The following is a 24,059-nucleotide window of genomic DNA, read 5'->3' as shown; positions in this document are numbered from 1 at the left end:
GCCATTAATGGAGAGGAAGGCGGGCGACTATGGAAGTCAAAGGGCTCGCCTCCCAGTGAGCCTGTGCAGCATACAACTCGCACGCTTCTCGGTGAGCCTGCGCATTGTAGGACAGCTTACATGCCTCTCGATCAGCCTGCACACCAGACTGCACTCGCACGCCTCCCGTTCAATCAAGCAGCTGTCCACACATCACCTCCTATAGCCATTAAAACCAAGACACATGGCGTCACATGAATGGTTAACATAACGCACACGATTTGAATTATACAAACATTTGTGATGTTAGAGTGGCAGCTATTTGTTTCAAAATGCCTTTGTTGGCTGTTATTCGAGTGTTTCTTCTCTCAAAATGGACACAAAAAATACCACAACATGTCGGGTGCCATTCCATGATAACATGCCAAGTTTCATGAATATCAGATAAGTTTTGGATTTGCTAGAATTTAAAAACAAAGTATCTCAACATTTTGCCGGCAATCAACAGTGTCCTGGTGTTTGAAATTCATTCTCATTTCTTGCATGGGACCTAATTAAGCATGCACCCAAGGACAAAGATTTGATTTTTCAACCAATTTATATGCACAGGAGCATGTGCATGTAGTTCAAATTTGAATTATGCACATAAAATGCCTAGAAAACCCTGTTAATGTATAAAAATGTCCAAACAAACTCTGAAAAATTCCAAAATTTAACACAACACTCCTGTTTTTTTTTGACACTAGAATTTTTTTGAAAGCAATAAGACGCAGCGGATATCATTTTGTCCCCAAAGGTGGGATGTTCCCTACCGAAACCATCATGCTTGTTGTGAGAAGCTCCGGTTTGTGAGAAGCTTATACCCAAACCTGCCCTAAATGGGACAAAAAATTTACCACGGCATGTTGATGCTGCTCCATGATAGCATGCCAAGTTTCATGAATTTTAGAATAGTTTTGGATTTACTAGAATTTAAAAACCAGGAATCTCAATGTTTGCGGCCAAGTGACGGTGGAAGGGTGTTTGACATTCATTCCCATTTCTTGCATGGGGCCTAAGCATGCAACCAAGGACACAAATTTGAATTTTCAACCAATTTATATGCATTAGAGCATGTACATGTAGTTCAAATTTGAATTATGCACATGAATGCATCGAAAACTCAATTAATGCATAAAAATGTCCAAACGAACCCCAAAAAATCCCAAAAATTGACACAACACTTCTGTTGTTCTATGTTGACATGAGAATTTTTTTGAAAGCAATAAGAGGCAATGGATATCGTTTCGTCCCCAAAGGTGGGACATTCCCTACCGAAACCATCAGGCTTGTTGTGAGAAGCTCCGGTTTATGAGAAGCATATCCCCAAACCTGCCCCAAATGGGACAAAAAATTTACCACAACATGTTGATGCGGCTCCATGATAGTATGCCAAGTTTCATGAATTTCAGAGGAGTTTACTAGAATTTAAAAACCAGGTATCTCAATGTTTGCGGCCGAGTGACGGTGGCAGGGTGTTTGACATTCATTCTCATTTCTTGCATGGGACCTAAGCATGCAACCAAGGACCCAGATTTGAATTTTCAACTAATTTATGTGCATTAGAGCATGTGCCTGTAGTTCAAATTTGAATTATGCACATGAATGCATAGAAAACTCAGTTAATGGATAAAAATTTCCAAGCGAACCCCAAAACCCCCCAAAAAATCCCAAAAATTAACACAACACTCATGTTGTTCTATGTTGACACGAGAAACATTTTGAAAGTAAGAAGAGGCAATATATATCATTTCATCCCCTAATGTGGCACGTACCCTACCGAAACCATCAGGCTTGTTGTGAGAGAAGCTCTGGTTTGCGAGAAGCTTATACACACACCTGCCCCAAATGGGACAATATTTTTACCACGGCATGTCGTTGCTGTTCCATGATATCATGTCAAGTTTCATGAATTTCAGGCGAGTTTTCGATTTACTAGAATTTTAAAAGCATGTATCTCAATATTAGCGGCCGAGCGATAGTGTCAAGGTGTTTGACATTCATTCTCATTTCTTGCATGTGACCTAAGCTTGCAACCAAGGACAAACATTTGATTTTGCAACCCGTTTTTATGGACTGGAGCATGTGCTTTAATTTTGAATTGTGCACCTGAAATGGCTAGAAACCCAATTAAATGTATGAAATTTCCAAACAAACTCTGAATAATTCCAATTTTTTTATGACACACATATAGTTGCATGTTCACTGCAGATAAAATGTCTAGCAATTCAAACACCGCCCACTACCGCTGTGACCCCATTATGTAATTCAAATCAAGATGAAAAATCAAGTAGATCCCACGTAGTTTATTATCACCAACCGTGTGAGATGCAGTAGAAAATATCCTAGAGCACCATCGGTGTATAGTACGCCTATGACTTACGTGAGAAGGTACATCGGCTACAGTCCACAGCCGGCGTGTCAAGCACACTAGCTCGCTCCCCAAATATTATTTCACCGTTTAATCGTTGCTGGTGAAAGATGGGGATGTGGACCAGCGCTGTCAGGGATATACCCCGCGGTATGACTCGGCCGGAATTATGACCCGGCCGGACGGCGATTCACCAGAGACCCGGCTGGAGCTTGGCGATTCACTGGCAATCCGCCCAGACATGGCAGTTTACATATAACCCACCTGGAGATTGTGACTCGCTAGAGACTCGACGGGCGGATCAGACGGACGACAAGGCCCAAGGCCTAGCAGGCCGGATTACTCTGGTGGGCCGGTTTACAAGGAAAGGCATAAGGAGTTTTCCCTTAAGGGGGCAGACTAGGATTCTACTTGTAATAGACTAGTCCTAATCCTAATAGGACTCCACATGTAACCCGCCCCTTCAACTTATATAAGGAGGGGCAGGGCACCCCAAGAGGGAGGGGACAAGCAAGAAGAAACAATCTCTAGGGCTAGACACAAAGAGCTGGCTTACTGGCGATTCCCTCATGATCATAATGAGACCTAGCCACAAACAGCATGTAGGGTTATTACCGATGATGTTTCCCGGGGCCCGAAGCTGTCTAAATCCTTGTCTATGTTGCATCTCTCGATTCCGCCCAAACCCTCTCAAGCTACCACATAGATGCGTTGGCCTCGCGACTAAGTCCTCACACTAAGGACATCTGACATGACAACTCCATGACAGTTGGCGCCCACCGTGGGGCCTGCGCATGGTGGTGTTGAGTTCTTGGAGGGATTCCGCTTAGGGATCAAGAAGTTCGTAATTCATCAGACGAAGAAAAATCCAAGAAACTAGAGTTGTGTTGGATACGCCGCTGCAAAGTCGTGAAGTTGATATGGCCGACAGGTGATCCAGCCCAAAGCCGGATCAAATTTTTCGGAGCGGTGACGCGTGTCGCTGAAACCGACTGGATGTCCATCACGCACCGCCAAAAGATTAATGTTGCAGCACATCACTTCCATCCACAGCAGCCGTGTTACAGAAACACTTCAAGTCCTGATGGATGGATACTACTTTGCTTTTCAAGACGGTTTGACTGTTGCTAGCTAGTATGGTCAAAATCGACGCTCAACGGAAGCCTCTATGACTGTTTATACTACTAGTAGTGTTTCACGTGGGGCAAAAATTAGTTTTTTGGTTCAGCCTTCTGTTGTTACGGGCGGACCTAACCAACACGGCAACATATATGGCCAATTTACAAAGAATCGGTCAAAGCTGAGTCCGAGATGGATTGGCACAAGGATCTGAGGCCAAGACAAATTTCCACTGCCACGCCGTTTCAAAAAGGCTCTGGTCCAGAGGAGCATGTTATATCAATTCAATAAATTGGTACTACCTCCTCACATGGAGATCAAGATTTACGTCATCACATCAAGGAAAACATCAGCTATTATTATTTGATGGCCAAGGCAAATACAAGTTGGGGCTACAGGGTACACGTGTCACCCAAAATAAGAAAATCAGCTGCAGTACCAGCGTCAAGCCGTCACTGCCCCGTGACCCCTGGGTTTCGCCAAATTGCCGGGCCGCCTGGTTATTTCCGTCGTGGCTCGCTGCAGTTGCGGTCTTGCGCCTCTAAGCTACCTTGGCGTTTTCACGGGTATCTATTCGGGGCTGCCTCCCCGTTGACCCGCCGGCATCCATGCCGCTGCTACATCTTGAGCTTGCGTTGGTTTTCCCCGAAGAGGAGAGGGTGATGCAGCAAGTGTAGCGTAAGTATTTCCCTCAGTTTTTGAGAACCGAGGTATCAATCCAGTAGGAGGCTCCTCAAAAGTCCCACGCACCTACACAAACAAACTGAGAACTCGCAACCAACGCGATAAAGGGGTTGTCAATCCCTTCACGGCCACTTGCGAAAGTGAGATCTGATAGATAGTATGATAACATAAATATATTTTTGGTATTTTATAATATAGATGCAAAAAGTAAAGATGCAAATAAAAGTAGATTGGAAGCAAATATGATAAGAGATAGACCCGGGGGCCATAGGTTTCACTAGAGGCTTCTCTCGAGATAGCATAAGTATTACGGTGGGTGAACAAATTACTGTCGAGCAATTCATAGAAAAACGAATAGTTATGAGATTATCTAGGCATGATCATGTATATAGGCATCACGTCCATAAAAAGTAGACCGACTCCTGCCTGCATCTACTACTATTACTCCACACATCGACCGACTCCTGCCTGCATCTAGAGTATTAAGTTCACAAAGAACAGAGTAACGCCTTGAGCAAGATGACATGATGTAGAGGGATAAACTCATGCAATATGATATAAACCCCATCTTGTTATCCTCGATGGCAACAATACAATACGTGTCTTGCAACCCTTTCTGTCACTAGGTAAGAACACCGCAAGATTGAACCCAAAGCTAAGCACTTCTCCCATGGCTAGAAAGATCAATCTAGTAGGCCAAACCAAACCGATAATTTGAAGAGACTTGCAAAGATAACTCAATCATACATAAAAGAATTCAGAGAAGAATCAAATATTATTCATAGATAAACTTGATCATAAACCCACAATTCATCGGGTCTTGACAAACACACCGCAAAAAGAGTTTACATCGAATAGATCTCCACAAGAGAGGGGGAGAACATTGTATTGAGATCCAAAAAGAGAGAAGAAGCCATCTAGCTAATAACTATGGACCCGTAGGTCTGTGGTAAACTACTCACAACTCATCGGAGGGGCAAGGATGTTGACGTACCCTCCATGGTCGATTCCCCCTCTGGCAGAACGCCAGCGAAGGCTCCAAGATGGGATCTCATGGATACAGAAGGTTACGGCGGTGGAAATTGTGTTTCGGGTGCTCCCTGGATGTTTTCGGGGTACGTAGGTATATATAGGAGGAAGAAGTACGTCGGTGGCCGCCCGAGAGGCCCACGAGACAGGGGGCGCACCCTATAGGGGGCGCCCTCCTATCTCGTGGGAGCCTCGGCTGCTTCTTGGCTTGCACTCCAAGTCCTCTGGATCATGTTCGTTCCAAAAATCACGCTCCCGAAGGTTTCATTCCGTTTGGACTCCGTTTGATATTCCTTTTTTTCGAAATACTGAAATAGGCAAGAAACAGCAATACGGGCTGGGCCTCCGGTTAGTAGGTTAGTCCCAAAAATGATATAAATGTGTAAAATAAAGCCCATAAACATCCAAAAGGGGTAATATAATAGCATGGAACAATAAAAAATTATAGATACGTTGGAGACGTATCAAGCATCCCCAAGCTTAATCCATGCTCGTCCTCGAGTAGGTAAATGATAAAAAGAGAATTTTTGATGTGGAATGCTACCTAGCATAATTATCAATGTAATTTTCTTTATTGTGGCATGAATGTTCAGATCCAAATGATTCAAAATAAAAGTTTATAAAACATAAAAATAATAATGCTTCAAAGCATACTAACAAATAATCATGTCCTATCAAAATAGAATAGCCAAAGAAAGCTTATCCCTACAAAATCATATAGTTAGGCCATGCTTCATTTTCATTACACAAAATACTCTCATCATGCACAACCCCGATGACGAGTCGAGCAATTGTTTCATACTTTTTAACGCGCTTCAGCTTTTTCAACTCTTACGCAATACATGAGCGCAAGCCATGGACATAGCACTATGGTGGTATATGGTGGTGGTTGTGAGGACAAAAAGGGAGAAGATAGTCTCACATCAACTAGGCGTATTAACGGGCTATATGGAGATGCCCATTAATAGATATCAATGTGAGTGAGTAGGGATTGCCATGCAACGGATGCACTAGAGCTATAAATATATGAAAGCTTAACAAAAGAAACTAAGTGGGTGTGCATCCAACTTGCTTGCTCAGGAAGACCTAGGGCATTTTGAGGAAGCCCATCATTGGAATATACAAGCCAAGTTCTATAATGAAAAATTCCCACTTAGTATATGAAAATGACAACATAGGAGACTCTCTATCATGAAGATCATGGTGCTACTTTGAAGCACAAGTGTGGAAAAAGAGATAGTAGCATTGTCCCTTCTCTCTTTTTCTCTCATTTTTTTCTTCTTTTTTTTTCTTTTTTTTTCTTTTGGCCTTTCCCTTTTTTTGGCCTTTCTCATTTTTTTTATTTTCTCATTTTTTTTCTTTTTGTAAAGTCCGAAGTCTCATCCCGACTTGTGGGGGAATCATAGCCTTCATCATCCTTTCCTCACTAGGACAATGCTCTAATAATGAAGATCATCACACTTATATGGATTTACAACTCAAGAATTACAACTCAAAGCTAGAACAAGATATGACTCTATATGAATGCCTCCAGCGGTGTACCTGGATATGCAATGAATCAAGAGCGACATGTATGAAAATTATGAAGGTAGCCTTGCCACAAATACAATGTCAACTACATGATCATGCAAAGAGCAATACGACAATGATGAAACGTGTCATAATAAACGTAACGGTGGAAAGTTGCATGGCAATATATCTCGGAATGGCTATGGAAATGCCATAATAGGTAGGTATGGTGGCTGTTTTGAGGAAGGTAAATAAAGGGTTTATGATACCGGCGAAAGTTGCGCGGTAATAATAAAGGCTAGCAAAGTGAAAGGATGAGTGTGCATTATCCATGGACTCACATTAGTCAAAAAGAACTCATATACTTATTGCAAAAGTCTAGTTAGCCCTCGAAGCAAAGTACGACTACGCATGCCCCAAGAGGGATAGATTGGTAGGAAAAGACCATCGCTCATCTTCGACTGTCACTCATAAGGAAGACAACCAAAAGAGCACCTCATGCAACAAATTTGTCACACAACTTTTACCATATGTGCATGCTACGGGACTTGCCAACTTCAACAAGAGTATTTCTCAATTTCATAATTACCCACTAGCATGACCCTAACATTACTACCTTTATATCTCAAAACAATCATCAAGCATCAAGTTGATCATAGCATCCAATTCTTTTTCTATGATAGTTTTTATTATACCCAACTTGGATGCTCATCATTCTAGGACCAAATTATAACCATATAAAATAACATGCTGTTCTAAAAGACTCTAAAAATAATATAAGTGAAGCATGAGAGACTAGAAATTTCTTCAAAATTAAGACACCACCGTGCTCTAAAAGATATAAGTGAAGCACTAGAGCAAAAACTATTAAGCTCAAAAGATATCAGTGAAGCACATAGAGTATTCTAGCAAATTCTAATCAAATAGGCTTCTCCCAAAAGGTGTGTACATCAAGGATGATTGTGTTAAACTAAAAAGCAAAGACTAATATAATACACGACGCTCCAAGCAAAACACATATCATGTAGCGAATAAAAATATAGCTCCAAGTAAAATTACCAATGAACGAAGACGGAAGAGGGGATGCCTTCCCAGGGCATCCCCAAGCTTAGGATTTTGGCTATTCTTGAATATCTTGGGGTGCCTTGGGCATCCCCAAGCTTAGGATCTTTCTACTCCTTATTCCATAGTCCATAAAAGCTTTACCCAAAACATGAAAACTTCACAACACAAAACTCAACAGGAAATCTTATAAGCTCCGTTAGTGAAAGAAAACAAAACCACCACATAAGGTACTGCAATAAACTCATTCTTTATTTATTTTGGGGTTAAACCTACTGTATTCCAACTTCTCTATGGTTTATAAACTATTTTACTAGCCATAGATGCATCAAAATAAGCAAACAACACACGAAAAACAGAATATGTCAAAAACAGAACAGTCTGTAGCAATCTGTAACTAACGCAAACTTCTGAAACTCTACAAATACTAAAAAAATAGGAAGTACTGCACAATTTGTTTATTGATCATCAGCAAAAAGAATCAATGCAAAAGCACATTTCTGTGATTTATTGAATTTTTTCTCGTGAGCGCAAAGTTTCTGTTTTTCAGCAGAATCAAATCAACTATCATCATAGTTTATCCTATAGGTTCTACTTGGCACAAACACTAATTAAAAGATAAAAACACATCTAAACAGAGAGTAGATGCAAAATTTATTACTAAACAGGAGCAAAAACAAAAAAACATAAAGAAAAATTGGGTTGCCTCCCAACTAGCGCTATCGTTTAACGCCCCTAGCTAGGCATAAAAGCGAAGATAGATCTAACGAGTGCCTTCTTTGGCACTAAATTCATAATTAGCCCGCATGATAGATTCATAAGGTAATTTGACTTTCTTTCTTGGAAAGTGCTCCGTGACTTTCATTAATGGAAATTGGAATCTAATCTTCCCTTCCTTCATATCAATAATCGCGCCAATCGTTCTAAGGAAAGGTCTACCAAGAATAATAGGGCAAGAAAGATTGCAATTTATATCAAGAACGATAAAATCTATGGGCACCAAATTTCTATTTGCAACAATGAGAACATCATTGATCCTTCCCATTGTCTTTTTAATGGTGGAATCCGCAAGGTGCAAATTTAAAGAGCAATCATCAAGATCATGGAAACCTAGAATATCACATAAAGTTTTCGGAATTGTGGAAACACTAGCACCCAAATAACACAAAGCAAAACACTCATAATCTTTAATTCTAATCTTTATAGTAGGTTCCCACTCATCATTAAGTTTTCTAGGTATAGAAACTTCCAAATTAATTTTTTCATCATAAGATTGCAACAAAGCATCAACGATATGTTTGGTAAAAGCTTTATTTTGACTGTAAGCATGAGGAGAATTAACAACAGATTGCAACAAGGAAATACAACCTTTTAAAGAACAATTATCATAATCAAATTCCTTGAAATCCGAGATAGTAGGTTCAATGTTATTTGAAGTTGTGACCTCTCCAATCTCACTTTTACCAATTTTAGCATCAAGATCTAAAGACTCCGAATTCTTGGGATGCCTTCTAGGCAAAGTTGATTCATCATCAGTCCCATAATCATCAAAATTCATATTGCAAAACATAGATCTAATAGGAGACACATCAATAACTTTAAGATCTTCATCATTATTTTCATGGAAACTAGAAGAACATGCTTTTATAAAGGTATCTTTCTTAGCACGCAATCTAGCGGTTCTTTCCTTACACTCATCAATGGAAATTCTCATTACTTTGAGAGACTCATTGATATCATGCTTAGGAGGAGAGGATCTAAGTTTAAGAGAATCAACATCAAGCGAAAGTCTATTAACGTTCCTAACCAAATCATCAACTTTGAGCAATTTTTCTTCAAGCAAAGCATTAAAATTCTTTTGAGAAATCATAAATTCTTTCACACTATTCTCAAAATCGGAGGGCATCTTATTGAAATTACCATAAGAATTATTGTAGGAATTTCCATAATTATTAGAGGAATTACTAGGGAACGGTCTAGCATTAAAGTTTCCTCTATAAGCATTGTTTCCAAAACTATTCCTACCAACAAAATTCACATCCATAGATTCATTATTATTCTCAATCAAAGAAGACAAAGGCATATCATTGGGATCAAGAGGAGTATTTTTAGTAGCAAACAATTTCATAAGTTCATCCATCCACTCAAAACATTGATTTCTTCTATAGCATGCACTTTTTTACTAGAAGATCTTTCGGTGTGCCATTGAGAAAATTAGCCATAATATTATCAAGAAGTTTTGTAGCATCTCCTAACGTGATTTCCATAAATGTGCCTCCCACGGCCGAATCTAAGAGATTTCTAGAAGCAAAGTTCAACCCGGCATAAATTTTTTGTATAATCATCCATAAATTCAAACCATGAGTAGGGCAATTACGAAGCATCAATTTCATTCTTTCCAAAGATTGGGCAACATGCTCATGATCAAGTTGTTTAAAATTCATAATATCGTTCCTAAGAGTGATAATCTTAGCGGGAGGAAAATATTTAGAGATAAAAGCATCTTTGCACTTGTTCCAAGAATCAATACTATTTTTAGTCAAAGACGAAAACCAAACTTTAGCACGATCTCTAAGAGAAAACAAAAATAACTTCAATTTGACAATATTGTTATCCGTATCTTTCTTCTTTTGCATATCACACAAATCAACAAAGTTGTTTAGATGAGTAGCGGCATCTTCACTAGGAAGGCCGGCGAATTGATCTTTCATAACAAGATTCAGTAAAGCAATATTGATTTCACAAGACTCAACATCATTAAGAGGAGCAATCGGAGTACTAAGGAAATCATTATTATTGGTATTCGAGAAATCACACAATTTGGTATTATCTTGCGCCATGGCAACAAGTAATCCAACACACAAGCAAACAGAAAAAGGCAAGCGAAAAGAGAGGAGGAGATTGGGAAAGAGACGACGAATAAAATGGCAAGGGTGAAGTGGAGGAGAGGAAAACGAGAGGCAAATGGCAAATAATGTAAATGCGAGGGAGATGGGTTTGTGATGGGTACTTGGTATGTCTTGACTTGAGCGAAGACCTCCCCGGCAACAGCGCCAGAAATCCTTCTTGCTACGTCTTGAGCTTGCGTTGGTTTTCCTCGAAGAGGAGAGGGTGATGCAGCAAGTATAGCGTAAGTATTTCCCTTAATTTTTGAGAACCAATGTATCAATCCAGTAGGAGGCTCCTCAAAAGTCTCACGCACCTACACAAACAAACTGAGAACTCGCAACCAACGCGATAAAGGGGTTGTCAATCCCTTCACAGCCACTTGGGAAAGTGAGATCTGATAGATAGTATGATAACATAAATATATTCTTGGTATTTTATAATATAGATGCAAAAAGTAAAGATGCAAATAAAAGTAGATTGGAAGCAAATATGATAAGAGATAGACCCGGGGGCCATAGGTTTCACTAGAGGCTTCTCTTGAGATAGCATAAGTATTACGGTGGGTGAACAAATTACTGTCGAGCAATTGATAGAAAAGCTAATAGTTATGAGATTATCTAGGCATGATCATGTATATATGCATCATGTCCATAACAAGTAGACCGACTCCTGCCTGCATCTACTACTATTACTCCACACATCGACCGACTCCTGCCTGCATCTAGAGTATTAAGTTCACAAAGAACAGAGTAACGCCTTGAGCAAGATGACATGATGTAGAGGGATAAACTCATGCAATATGATATAAACCCCATCTTGTTAGCCTCGATGGCAACAATACAATACGTGCCTTGCAACCCTTTCTGTCACTAGGTAAGAACACCGCAAGATTGAACCCAAAGCTAAGCACTTCTCCCATGGCAAGAAAGATCAATCTAGTAGGCCAAACCAAACCGATAATTCAAAGAGACTTGCAAAGATAATTCAATCATACATAAAATAATTCAGAGAAGAATCAAATATTATTCATAGATAAACTTGATCGTAAACCCACAATTCATCGGATCTCGACAAACACACCGCAAAAAGAGTTTACATCGAATAGATCTCCACAAGAGAGGGGGAGAACATTGTATTGAGATCCAAAAAGAGAGAAGAAGCCATCTAGCTAATAACTATGGACTCATAGGTCTGTGGTAAACTACTCACAACTCATCGGAGGGGCAAGGATGTTGATGTAGAGGCCCTCCATGGTCGATTCCCCCTCCGGCAGAACACCGACGAAGGCTCCAAGATGGGATCTCGCGGATACAGAAGGTTACGGTGGTGGAAATTGTGTTTTGGGTGCTCCCTGGATGTTTTTGGGGTACGTAGGTATATATAGGAGGAAGAAGTACGTCGGTGGCCGCCCGAGGGGCCCACAAGACAGGGGGCACCCTACAGGGGGAGCGCGCCCTCCTATCTCGTGGGAGCCTCGGCTGCTTCTTGGCTTGCACTCCAAGTCCTCTGGATCATGTTCGTTCCAAAAATCACGGTTCCGAAGGTTTCATTCCGTTTGGATTCCGTTTGATATTCCTTTTCTTCGAAATACTGAAATAGGCAAAAAAATAGCAATACGGGCTGGGCCTCCGGTTAGTAGGTTAGTCCCAAAAATGATATAAATGTGTAAAATAAAGCCCATAAACATCCAAAAGGGGTAATATAATAGCATGGAATAATCAAAAATTATAGATACGTTGGAGATGTATCAGCCGCCTCTACTTCTGCCTCTACCGCAGCTCGTACCACGTGATGGCTGCCTGCTGACTCGCCCGCCGAGACATGCAACTGAGACATGCTTTTAGAAACATCGATAAGAGGTTCCAGTGTGCAATGATGGAGCAAGTCGACTGGAGTAAAAAAATGAGGAAGAGTTTGACCCGGTGGAAACGGAGCCGCCCGACACCTGCGTCTACACCGCGCTAAGCCGCCCCTACCGCGTTGAGCTGCCCGTGCCGTAGTGACACCAGTCAACTGTTAAGCCGCCCCTGCTTACTGGTCTCTGCCGTGGTGTCTGGACGAATCAGGTGACATCCATCCAGTCTATTTTAATAACGCATATTAATTTCTTTAAGAACAATTACATTGGTTTGTGATACTTTTTGATGCAGGACAATTGTTCACTACATCAACACGACGTAGTTGGCTCGCCCGTCCGCGCGGCTTACCACGCCTGCGATTGACTTGCCGTCCGCACCGACTTACAGCGTCACTGCTGACTCGCCCGTCCACGCTGGCTTATAACGCCGTGGCCGTCTCTCATGACCGCGCCGGCTTACAGCGTCGTGGCCGTCTCTCGCGACCACGCCGACTTACAACGAGGAGGATAACTTGCCCGTCCGCACCGGCTTACAACCCCATGGCCGGATCATCTGTCTGTGTCGCCTCTGATGTTGTGGTCATCTTTACCGTCCGTCTCTCGCGGCCTGGTCTACATCAATACACCGGGCCGTGCCTGTTTGCAGGAGTTGTTTATTGAGTATGAGCAAGTCAATGCTTTGGAAGCCCATTTTTTTCAACAAATTGAAGGAAAATTATCATATATTATCAGCCGCCGTCTGCACTGGATGGTTCAATGGGCAGGCACACAAGTCGCCGCCACTTTAGTTTAGTTAACGTCAAACAGCCAGTTGGAAGGAACCATTGGCCGAGTTGCTTACACGACTCATACAGGTTCATTTATAACCCACCGCAGTCACCTCAACCTTCTCTGGATTCACATCGCGTTATCAACACCAATGATATACACTTTATGCTATGGTCAAAATATGAAGTCTCAAGCCAACTCTTTGAGTCGTCTTAAGACTCGGGGGCTATGATGACAGGACTCAGCAAATATTGCCAGTTTCAGCAAAAATCAAGAACCATGGGTCATTGGAGGGAAAATAACCCGGTCCTGGAGGCTACTGTTGCATTGATTTAAAGGCCGTCAGAAACTTTCCGGCTTAAAAAGGTGCCTGGCAAACAAAAAAATTCCGGCTCAATGGAAGAGTTCCGGGTTATCAAAACAATATCTGGTTTAAAATCCGGCTCAAGAGACATCTCTCTCCTACAAAGCTTTGAAGCTTTCAATATCCGGTTTAAAGTACCGGTTTAAAAGAATCAATCTCTCGCAAGTTCGAGTTCTCAGAAAAAAATTGAAGGGACCAAAGAGAGTCTGTTGCAAAGCACAACCCAAACATAGGTACCCCGCTTCAATGACCATTGGGGGCTGATCGTATTCGAATCTAGCTTAACCCCTTTTTGGTCCGACCCTGATCGTATTCGAATCAGAGTCGTTAAATATTCTCAAGGTCACTTGGGGGCTTCCTGTTCAAACATAGGTCGTATTCGAACCAAAGAGAACATAGCTGTCGGTACCCACTTGGTCGGCGCCATGCCAAAACCCACTTGGGGGCTTCTTGATCGTATTCGAATCATAGCTTAACCCCTCTTGGGTCCAACCCAGATCGTATTTGAATCAGAGTCGTTAAATATTCTCAAGGTCATTTGGGGGCTTCCTGTTCAAACATAGGTCGTATTCGAACCAAAGAGAATATAGCTGTCGATACCCTCTTGACCGGCGCAATGCCAAAGCCATTGGGGGCTACATGGTCGTATTCGAACCCTAGCCTAACCCTTTTGGGACGGTTTACTGATCGTATTCGAATCAAAAGCCTTGATTTATCTTGATATTCCTTTTCGCTTAAGTATTTTTGAAAGCACCTTCTTGAGTTTGTCTTGAGACCTTTTCTGTGTTCATGTTTTAAGTCATATGAGGTTTCTGTTTAAGCCGGCTTGACTTCGAAACAATGAGTCATCAGGCATGTGACAAACTTCAGATGAAGTCATGACTTCTAAAAGAGCGGGTTATCACCCTTACTGCACAGGTAACATAAGCCGGTAGTACAATTCAATATCATAGGTTATACCAGCCCTATCTATGACTATTTTAAACATCAGTGGTTATATGTGAGATATTATGACCCGCCCTACGGTAAAAAGCCAGGGTATATGTTGTTTAAACTCTGTGCAGGGTTTGCAGAACTATGACTTATATAAATGATTAAGTTCAAGATCATCATCAAAATTGATGCTTCAAAATGATTATCCGTTCTGGATTTTCTCAAAGACTATAAGCCGCCGGGTTATAAAAATTCTGGCTTACAATGAATGCGCATTACATCGCCGTCGGCCAAGAGCCGCCGAGTATTTAAACTTTAGATTTAGTTGTCAACTGATAAGGTATTCAAATTTCTAATAGCCAAACTTGGCTGGATTTTTCATGATGATATTGAATAATTGAGGTTTTCATACCGGATTATATTATTCAAATCTTGAATAGCCAACATGGCTAGATTTTTATTATGGTTATCAATAACCAGTATTATGATTGAGGTTTTCAAAGTCGCTTCAGCACAATGGCTATTATTTCCTTACCAATGGACATGATTTATTTTTACAATGAAAAGAATAGTCCCGAGTCACTGCAGGCTTACGGCCCGTCACTTGGGGGCTACATTATTCAAGCTGAGATTACATCAAATATGCAAGTCCCATGTCACTGTCAGCATGCACCATGGCACTTGGGGGCTAATACAAAGTCATTTTTTGCCCAACTTATTGAAGACCCGACTCATCCCATTGTAATGAGCCGGCCCTTGGGGGCTACCAATTGCTCCTGTAAAAAATTCAAGGTACACAATCTTTAATTCATTATATTGAAAGGTACACTACTCATTGGTAGAGTACAAAGCTCTTAACCTTGTGGACGTGGGTTCAAGCCCCATGGTGGAGATTACAGCATATGAGGTTTTTATCAATGAATTATATACAAAGTCCTAGCTTAGTATTATCTTACTGAGCCGGCCCTTGGGGCTACACGTTGCTGTTCAAGCTTACATGGTTATATCTACAAAGTCCCTGCTCATTATTGCATAATGACCCGGCCCTTGGGGGCTACACTGGTTGAAGTTTTCATGAGCATAAGGCAATTACAAGTCCCAGGTTGCTGCAAGCATGAGAACCCGGCACTTGGGGCTACAGGTATTATATTATTATTGGAGAAATCTATGACCCGGTGTCACCATAAGATTGATCCGATTGATCCGGCATCAGCAACAATTACATGACCCGGTATCATTTATTTATGACCCGGCAAATTTGGCAATCATAAATCAGCAAGGTCTACATCTTTAAGCCAGCTGAATATCAGTTGAATATTTCAAGACCAATATTTTTGTCAAGTCAAAGCATTGAAGGCCGACTCAAATGGATTATTTCTCCACAAGAGACCAATGTCAGCAAATTGATTCTGGAGCTGGCCTGTTTGACCCGGATTTTTCAAAAGAAGTATATGGATTTTTTGCATTGGCAAAGTTGAAGCATATCTGCTAAGGAGATCTGCTATGAGTTCATGGGCATGTATCAAGAAGGAAATGGCAAGGACTTAAAGATGATCAGGTGCTGGATTACAAGAATATTTAACACGGAGCACAACCTATCAAGTTTGTTCTTGTGTTTATTTTACAAGATCAGTTTAACATGGATAAATCCAAATTAAACTGGGGCTAATGTCGGGGATATACCCCGCGGTATGACTCGGCCGGAATTATGACCCGGTCGGACTTGGCGATTCACCAGAGACCCGGCTGGAGCTTGGCGATTCACTGGCGATCCGCCCGGACATGGCGGTTTACATATAACCCACCTGGAGATTGTGACTCGCTAGAGACCCGGCAGGCGGATCAGACGGACGACAAGGCCCAAGGCCCAGCAGGCCGGATTACTCTGGTGGGCCAGTTTACGAGGAAACGCATAAGGAGTTTTCCCTTAAGGGGGCGGACTAGGATTCTACTTGTAATAGACTAGTCCTAATCCTAATAGGACTCCACATGTAACCCGCCCCTTCAACTTATATAAGGAGGGGCAGGGCACCCCAAGAGGGAGGGGACAAGCAAGAAGAAACAATCTCTAGGGCTAGACACAAAGAGTCGGCTTACCGGCGATTCCCTCATGATCATAATGAGACCTAGCCACAAATAGCATGTAGGGTTATTATTGGATGATGTTTCCCGGGGCCCGAAGCTGTCTAAATCATTGTCTATGTTGCGTCTCTCAATTCCGCCCAACCCCTCTCAAGCTACCACATAGATGCGTCGGCCTCGCGACTAAGTCCTCACACTAAGGACATCTGACGTGACAACTCCACGACAAGCGCCGTGAGGGAAACTTCGGCGGCCCACTCCGATGAGAGCATGGCCGTAGCCGCCAAGCGTGTGCTAACAAGCTTTGTGAGGGCGACCGCAATCCGCGACCAGGCGGCCAAGGAAGCCCAAACGGCCGTTGTTGCTTCTCAGACGACGGCAGCAACATCTGCCTCAGAGATAGCAACTGGCGAGAGCGGCACAACAGATGTCCGTTCCGAAGTGGCAGCCTTAGCCCTGATGGAGGCCGCCCACGACCATGTCGAGGCCATCCACGCTCAGCTCGTGGCGGTCACCGCACAAATCGAAAGAAGCTTCTCCGACAACGGCTAACGACCCACGACCGAAGAGTTGGCAATCACCGAGAGCATTCGAGCAGCCGTCCATTCCTGCATGGCATACCTTGCCACGACGGAGCCCGCCAAAGCCCAGATCACGGCCACCCACACCCAGCTCGTGGCGGCCTTTTCCAAAGAGATGGTGGACAGGGATGGCGAGATGCTTGCCTAGTATGGTGTGATGGATGCCATGGAGCCCCTCCCCCAGGAGATCATCAGGCGCGAGCTGGACATGAAGGAGGCGGTGGAGATTGACAAGCACCAGCCATAGTAGTACTCTTTGTTTTGTTTAATTAAGAGCGACGATCTTTAATTTGTTAGAGTAATTTTTAGGCCAGCTAGCTCTATTTAATTGCTGAACTTGCTCGATTAAGAAGTGTGGGTGTGATGTAGTCTCCTTTGTGTAGCCAAATTATGCAATGACGTGGATGACCACTGTAACCAAGGAAATTGAAAAAAAATGACGTTCAAACTCATCACGCACGGGTTAAGCTATCTGAATCGTTTGTGATTTTCACATATCGTACACAGTTCTGAATAAGGGATCGTGTCTCATGACACTTTGCGCGCCAGTTTTTTCGCTGAACCGATTCCAAATTTTCGGCTTTCATGGAAATATCTACCTTCCCGTCCCCTCCCCCTTACCAAAAGCCACATTTCCCATGTTTCCGCCTTCGAAACCTTCACTCCTTGCTTGCAGCGCCGCCCCCCTCGCCGGCGACCCTCCTTCACGCTGCTCGGTCGCGTCTATCCAGGTAGGTAATCCACACCAGACCCCCATCCTCCTCCTTCCACATCCCACATGCCCCGACCGCCAGCGCGACACCTTCCACCCAAATCTCCAACCCATCCACCAAATAAGCGCCGCCCAAAGCCATGGTGCACACAGTATAGCCAGGAGCTCAAGGAGCATTTGGCAGCGGAGAAGCAAATCGAGGCCGCATGCGCGGATGAGGTCACCATGGCTACCATGCGTGCCAACCCTCAGATCTTGGAGGAGCACCTTGTCATTTGCTAGCTACGCCGGTTAAGCATGCTCGGTTTACCCGTTGCGTGTGCTTCTCCTGCCTTTCCTTAACAAATTCTAGTGAATTGTGCTATCTAATTTTACCATGCAATTTGTTGCTCCTATGTATATGTTTTATATGTCGTGCAGTGTGGTGCTCACTTATTAATTGTTTGGTTAATTAGTTATCGTCTTCAATTAACTGTTTGGTTCAATTCTGCAAATGTGATGTTCAATTCTTCAGGCTGCAATTTTATATTGTCTTCCATGTGAGAAATAAATCGAATTTATCTTTACAAAATACATGAGAAACGAATACAGTTGCTATATTTCCAAGTTGTCAAGCATGCTTGGTTTGGTTATACATTGTGCAATGTGGTGCTCAGTAAACATTTGGTTCATTTGTGTTGTGGTGTTTAGTTAATTGTTTGATTCAATTCTGCAATGCGATGTTCAATAGTTGTGGATGCATTCTGTTATTGTACACCATGTGAGAAGTAAATCGAATTTGGCTGTACTAAATACATGAGAAACAAACACAATTGCTATATTTCCAAGTTGTTAAGCATGCTTGGTTTGGTTAACTGTCTGATCTTCTATTAGGAGTATGTTATATTGTGCAATGTGGTGCTCAGTTAATGTTTGGTTTATTTGTTGTGGTGTTTAGTTAATTGCTTGGTTCAATTATGCAATGTGATGTCCAATTGTCGTGGGTAGAATTTTGTATTGTTGTGCATGTGAGGAATAAATCGAATTTGGCTGCACTTAATACATGAGAAACATAGACAAGTGCTATATTTCCTAGTTCTAAATCATGCTTGGTTTGGATAAATGGGTTTTTCACGTGGCTTGAATTAATCTGATGAATCTGCAACGTGTTTATTTTTCATCAACATATTTTACTGATAGCATGCGAACCCTTACTTAACCTGATGACTAACTACCTTATATGTGTTGCAGGGAAACAATGGGAAGCATCGAGGTTTACAATCGAGGTTAGCACATGTATGGTCCGTTGTCTAATAGCACATTATTGTGCAATTGCAGCAACCATTCTAATATTTAGGTTTTTAACAATTTGGTCTTGCACATGTAGGTCCTGCTGTCAGAGGTTTTGACCCACTATTCGACCCTTTTTGCATATGGGTAAATGAGTTGTCCATGAATATAAATCAAGTTAAGAAACTCAGAAAGATTGTTAGGATAAAGAAATTAGCAACAAAAAACAACAAGATCTTTGTCTGCACAATGAACAAGACATCAGTTCACTACTAGATGGTACTAACTATTATACCTTGGCTTTTTTTTATTCCTTTACTATGCACATCCTTGTTTTCAGGCCTTTCCAAAGCAGTTCACTGGTGATTACCTCTCAAACCACCTCTATGGTCAGGAGGCGAGGAAGGTTTTCATACAATACCCACGGTTCAATATTGAAGTGTTCCTGAAGAGGACGAAGGATGGACGGTCAATCATCCATAGGCATTGGCCTAAAGTTGCAAAGACCTTCAACATCAATGAAGGCTCAATATTCGCCTTCGCTTCAGCAGTTTTCTCGATGAGATGCATATGTCTATGTACTGACTATGATGCTAATTTTAAAAAGTTCTAGATGTTGCATGTAAAATTTAGTGCTGGTGTAGTTGTGTAATGGGGTAGCTGAGTGCTGAAGTTATATCATGTTGTACTCTAATGTATTTCAATTATGAAATCCTGCTTCCTTAATATGGGAATGAAATATATTATGTGTTTAATATGAATGTCAATTAGATTAATAAATGAATTATTAATAATAGGGAAATTAGCCTGCTAATTGGTTTTTTCTATTGCAAACGGTTATTAAGAAAATACCGTGGGCGATGGCCTAAGGCAACGCACACAGTTTCAAGGAAAAACTGTGTTGGATCGATGAACAATCACACACGACATTTTTTTTAAAACTCTTTACATTAGGCCACCTTGCGTAAATGTTTATCACATAAAAACTATGTGCGATGGACAACCTTTGCCACACAGTTTCTTCTACGCACCGTGTGTGATGCATTCAACAACGCAAACGATAAAATTGTTAGTATTGTGTGTGATGGCAACGCTATCACAAACGATTTAACGGGGAAAATTGTGTTGATGTACCTGCAAACGGAAACGTTTTTTTTGGAGCGACTGTGTGAGATGTATATATGAATGGAAACGTTTAGCAGTGACTGACTATGTCGGATGTACTTACGACCGAAAATAATTTCGTATATATAATTGTATTTTTTAGCACTATTGCCAAACAGTATAATGAGGCGAGCTACGGCTCTCCACAGCGATTTAACGCTCCAAACCGTTCGATTGGTCTTTCAACGCTCTGGATCGTCTTCATCCCACCTCACCCTGACAGCCGTTTCTACTACTCCAACTCATGCGTCCCGGCCGCCCCAACGTTAAAGGGCTGCTGCTCCGGACAGCGACTTGGGCGCTCTCTCATTCACCGATGTATCCATCTCAGAAAAAAGAGCGCGCGTGGGCTGAAGGTGCAGCTCGCCTCCGATTTGGGTGAACCCTAGCTCAACTTCTCGTACAGGTGATGGTGGTGGCGGCAGCAGCTTTCCCTCACCGCCGCACGCCCTACCAAAATCCTACTGTATGTATATCCGATTACCACGTCCGCTGCATCATCTGTCCGCCCATCGTCCATCATCCGCCTACGTACCAGGTACCATCGACCCACCCAGCTGCAGGCAGCAGCTGGCTTGCCGGTAGCCTCCTTGGCTATTAGGTTGCTCGCTGCAGGGGATGCAGCGGTGAAGGAGAGACAGTGTGCCGCCATCGCCGCAGCCGTATAGCTTTCCGTCCGGATCCCAATCTTCTCAGCATGCTGACTACGGGAGACAAACACATGTGGTGGAATTGGAAACCCCTTTTCCTTCTGCTTCCTCTCAGTTATTCAAGGGTACGTGCATGTTTTTTCTGAAGTGGTGGTTGCTACACCATGATCCATGAGGATGGTGCAGGTTACAGTATCTCTTTTGTTTTGTGAAGGTGACTTGTTTACTGATTTTCACTGATCAGATAGGTAACTTGTTCGGCCTTGCCTCACTCTCTATGACGCAAGGGGTGGAGGTGGGGTTAAGATTGAACCCTTTATCTTAATCCTGAATTCCTGATATAGTGTCGCTATTTTGATTCTTTGCAGCGAGTCATGCCCCCCCCCCCTCCGCCTCCCATTTATTAGTAAAGCACATGCTAATGGCACTAAACTACTGATATTATATTATTGACACAAATTTGTGCATAGTTGTTCTACATCATCTTCCTGTGGTGACTTCCTATGGTACCTGCTCCCTGTGTAGATTACTATTCTCCTGCAGGTATGCAAGCAATAGAATGTAAGTAGGATGAACTTAAATTCTTTTATCTCAAGAATGGATTGGGCATGTGAGAGTATAACGTTTTGTGTGGCCTCTTAGTTAAACAAAGTGTATTCTAGCAAAAGCAAACAGTCTTTTTCTATGGTTCTGAACTTGAAGCACTATAATTTGAATGGTTCAAATTACTCAGATATTTCTATTGTTATTATTTTAGAATGGACGAGCGGCAACGCGCGCCTTTATGGTCTAGTTATACGTATAACCGTATTTGCTCGCTCGCCAGTCGCACACGACCTCATTTTGCTGAGCTTGTGTGCCAGACGGCATATCCCCGACGGTTTCTAGGTCGTGTGAGAAGGACCCCCCTATTGCCCATACTCACTTGGCGACGGTTCCAAATGTCGTCGCGGAAAGGGGTTAAAAATCGTTTGTATAGCACCTCGCTGTACCAGTGGATCCACACCGATCACGAGAATCTCAAGTATCTTAAGGGTCAAACGAAATTGAATAAGCGACATGCTAAGTGGAGTGAATTCATTGAGTCATTTCCTTGTGTCATCAAGTACATTAAAGGAAAGGAAAATGTCATGGCGGATGCTCTTTCTCGCAAATGCATGCTTGTAAATCAACTTGAATTGAATGTCATTGGATTCGAGCACATAAACGACTTGTATGCGCATCATCCTACTTTTGCTATTCATCATGCCAAATGTTTTACGCATACACCTTGGGAGCAATATTACATTAAGAATGATTATCTAATGAGAGCTAACAAACTTTGTTTACCCGAGTCTTCTCTTTGTTTGTTACTTTTGCAAGAGGCTCATGGAGGAGGACTTATGGGTCACTTTGGACGCGACAAGACCTTCGCTACGCTCTCCAAGAACTACTTTTGGCCCAAGATGTTCCGCGACGTCTCACGCTTCACCAACCGATGCTCGACATGTCACAAAGCTAAGTCTAAAGCTCAAATCCCATGATCTATATATGCCACTCCCTATTCCGTATCACCCATGGGAAGATATTAGTATGGACTTTTTGCTTGGTATTCCTAGAACAAGAAATGGCAACGATTCTGTATCTATTGTTGTGGACCGTTTCTTTAAGATGGCACATTTCATTCCATGCAACAAGATAGACGATGCTTCACATGTTGCCAATCTCTTTTGTAGGGAAATCTTGCGTCTACATGGAGTTCCCAAGTCTATCGTGTCGGACAGTGACGTCAAGTTCCTTAGCTACTTTTGGAAGACGCTTTGTGCCAAGCTCGGAATCAAGCTCTTATTCTCTTGGGCATTCCATCCACAAACTGACGGCCAAACAAAGGTCACAAATCGGACGCTATCTACTCTCCTACGTGTGTTGATCAAGAAGAACATCAAGGAGTGGGAGGAGTGCTTACCCATCGCCGAGTACGCCTACAACCGCGCAAGACATTCGACTACTGGCAATTCCCCCTTCAAGGTCATCTACGGCTTCAATCCATTGTCCCCATTGGACATTCTCCCTCTTCCACTAGAAGAGCGCATCAACATGGACGCAAGTGCCCGAGCAAGGTATCTCAAGAAGATGCACGAAGATACAAGGCACACTATCGAGCGTCAAGTTCAACGACTCGCGACCAAGATCAACTTCAACAAGCAACCCATTATATTCAACATTGGAGATCTCGTGTGGCTACACCTTCTAAAGGAACGCTTCCCCAATGAGCACAAGTCCAAGCTACAACCACAAGCCGCGGGCCCTTCAAGGTGCTCGAACGATACAACAACAACGCCTATAAGATCGACATCCCACACGACAAATACTCCATGAGCGACATCTTCAACATCAAGGATCTCTCTCCCTACCATGGTGACGAGGTTTCCAAGCCGAAGTCGGATCTTTCCCTAAGGGGGGAGATGATGCTGAACATCCTATGGTCAACCCCATGGATCTGTCTCCTCAAGTACCAAGTGGACTGATGACACGACCTTGTGCAAGAACACTCGAAAGCGAGGTGATATCTCTCCTTAACGATCTTCCATATGATGCATGTGAGACATGGCTACTACCTAAAGCGGTGACACTATGCGTGATCAGATATTGGGAGGATGGATGTGAAGATACTACAGCAAGTGGACAAGGAGGCGAGGACACCGAGTGCAAGCACAAGAAGGAGTTGCCAGAATGCTTCAGCCTCCGGATGACCGGACCGGGCCGGACGTCTGAAGCCTGGAACACCAGCCAGCCAAGATCCCAGCCAGCGAGTGCTACAACGGTCGGACGACCGACACGGACCGGATGTCCGACACTTTCGAGCGACCGAATGACAGAGCCCCTCGGGACATCTGGTGCCACTCCATAGAGCCAAAATGACGGAAGTCCGAGACAGACCAGACGACCGACGACAGGACGTCCGACCCCGACCTGAAAGCCGACATCGCCCTTCTAGAGCCAAAACGCCGGATATCC

The sequence above is a fragment of the Triticum dicoccoides genome, chromosome 3B, assembly GCF_002162155.2.
Source record: "Triticum dicoccoides isolate Atlit2015 ecotype Zavitan chromosome 3B, WEW_v2.0, whole genome shotgun sequence".
Lineage (NCBI taxonomy): Eukaryota > Viridiplantae > Streptophyta > Magnoliopsida > Poales > Poaceae > Triticum > Triticum dicoccoides.
This window is presented reverse-complemented; position numbering follows the sequence as displayed.